This window comes from Dipodomys spectabilis, unplaced genomic scaffold (assembly GCF_019054845.1).
Source record: "Dipodomys spectabilis isolate Male_0828 unplaced genomic scaffold, ASM1905484v1 ptg001934l, whole genome shotgun sequence".
In the NCBI taxonomy this organism is placed as follows: Eukaryota; Metazoa; Chordata; class Mammalia; order Rodentia; family Heteromyidae; genus Dipodomys; species Dipodomys spectabilis.
This window is the reverse complement of record NW_024872611.1, coordinates 17,501-19,924: the sequence shown is the minus strand read 5'-3', so window position 1 is coordinate 19,924 and position 2,424 is coordinate 17,501. Positions and strand designations below refer to the sequence as shown.

The 2,424-nt window shown below is 74.9% G+C and overlaps 1 non-coding gene across 1 annotated transcript; it reads right to left on the bottom strand.

The window, feature by feature from the left end:
- Positions 1–1,824: 1,824 nt before the first annotated feature.
- LOC122103149 lies at positions 1,825–1,977 on the bottom strand. The gene has a single exon (XR_006146709.1). It is a non-coding gene; the product is annotated as a 5.8S ribosomal RNA (ribosomal RNA).
- Between the last annotated feature and the right edge of the window lie 447 nt (positions 1,978–2,424).

Sequence of the window (2,424 nt, the reverse complement as noted above, 5' to 3'; positions counted from 1 at the left end):
GACCCCGTGCGCTCGCTCCGCCCCATCCCCTCCCCCCCCGAGGGAGGGAGAGAGAAAGGGGCGCGTGGCTCGACGACCCCCCCGGACCCGACGGCGCGACGCGCCCGGGGCGCACTGGGGACAGTCCGCCCCGCCCCCGGACCCCCGCGAGAGCGGGAGGCGGGGGTGGAGGAGCGGTCGCGCCGTGGGAGGGGCGGCCCGGCCCCCCCGAGACACCGGCGCGCCCCGCGCGGAGGGGAGCCCCCTCGCGGGGGACCCCCCGCGCGGGGAGAGAGCGCCGGGAGGGGGGAGAGCGCGGCGACGGGTCCGGGCTCCCTCGGCCCCGGGATTCGGCGAACGCTGCTGCCGGGCGGGGCTGTAACACCCGGGGGGCCTGAGGTTCCCCGGCGACCCGCCCCGAAGGACGGGAACGACCGGGGGACCCCCCGGGCCACCTTCCCCGCCGGGCCTTCCCAGCCGTCCCGGAGCCGGTCGCGGCGCACCGCCACGGCGGAAGTGCGCCCGGCGGCGGCCGGTCGCCGGCCGGGGGGCGGTCCCCCGCCGACCCCACCCCCGGCCCCGCCCGCCCGACGCCCCCGACACCCCCTCCCGCCGGAGCGGGGGGAGGGCGGGGGACGCGCGAGCGGGTGGAGGGGTCGGGAGGAACGGGGAGCGGGAAAGATCCGCCGGGAGACCACCGGCACGGCCGGACTCGCGCCGCCGGGTTGAATCCTCCGGGCGGACTGCGCGGACCCCACCCGTTTACCTCTTAACGGTTTCACGCCCTCTTGAACTCTCTCTTCAAAGTTCTTTTCAACTTTCCCTTACGGTACTTGTTGGCTATCGGTCTCGTGCCGGTATTTAGCCTTAGATGGAGTTTACCACCCGCTTTGGGCTGCATTCCCAAGCAACCCGACTCCGGGAAGACCCGGGCCCGGCGCGCCGGGGGCCGCTACCGGCCTCACACCGTCCACGGGCTGGGCCTCGATCAGAAGGACTTGGGCCCCCCACGAGCGGCGCCGGGGAGTGGGTCTTCCGTACGCCACATTTCCCGCGCCGCGCCGCGCGGCGGGGATTCGGCGCTGGGCTCTTCCCTGTTCACTCGCCGTTACTGGGGGAATCCTGGTTAGTTTCTTTTCCTCCGCTGACTAATATGCTTAAATTCAGCGGGTCGCCACGTCTGATCTGAGGTCGCGTCTCGGAGGAAGGAAGGCACAGGGCGGCGGCGGCGGCGGCGGCGGCAAAGGGGGAAAGCCACGCCCCCGCGGCACGGGAAGGCCCCGCGGCCCGACGACCGTCCAGGGGACGGCGGGGGTGGGACACGAGCCGGCGCGAGAGGGGACGGACGCGGGCGGGACCCGGGGCCGGCGCGGCAACGCGGGGCGGCGCGCGGGGAACCCTCCCCGCGGAAGACGCGCGCGTCTGGCGGACGGGCACGACCGCGGCGTCCCGCGGGACCGTCCGCCTCGGCGTGCGAGTCCGCGGGGCACGGGCGCCCGCAACGCGCTCGCTCGCGGCCGGCGGCCGCGGCACGGGGCCGCCCTGACCCGACTCGAGCGCCCGGCGCGAAAACGTCATCCCCCGGTTCGGGCATCGCGGAACACAGTGGGGGGCGGGACGGACAAGACCCGGCCGCGGGCTCGTCTCTGCGCGGATACCAACCCCCCCGGGATGACCGCTCGCTCGCTCGCTCGCTCTAAGCCAGACGGGACCGCGAAGCGACGACCGCCAGAGTCTGAACTTAGGGGGACGGAGGGCCCCCGGAAGGGGGCCCTGCGAAGGGACACCCCCAGCCGCGCCACCCCGCGGGGCAAGGCAACCCCCGGGGGGCGATTGATCGTCAAGCGACGCTCAGACAGGCGTAGCCCCGGGAGGAACCCGGGGCCGCAAGTGCGTTCGAAGTGTCGATGATCAATGTGTCCTGCAATTCACATTAATTCTCGCAGCTAGCTGCGTTCTTCATCGACGCACGAGCCGAGTGATCCACCGCTAAGAGTCGTACGAATCGGGTCGTGGCCCGACGCGGGGCACACGCGGCTGGCACGGCGCTGTTTTCCCGGTCCCGCACCCCCAAACCCGAGAGGGGAGAGGAGGGCGCGGGCGGGTCGCCTCGGGCCGGCCAGCAGAGACAGAACGAGAACGAGACACGGAGGGGGTCGGACAGACGGAGACACGGGGACGGGGACGCCCGGCGCCACGGCCACGCCAGCGCGGGGGGCGCGGCGGGCGGGCGCTCGGACGCCCCCGACCCCACAGGCGCCCCGGGGGTGCCCACCCCCGAAGCCCGGGCTGCGGGAGAAGCGGCCCGCCCGCGAGCGAGCGCGGGCCGCCCCGACCCGGGACGGGGGCGGAGTCTGGGAGAGACCGGGGACCGGCCTCCCCACGGGCCCGCCGCCCCGACCCCTTGGACGGACGGGCGACCCCCGACGGGTCTTTAAACCTCCG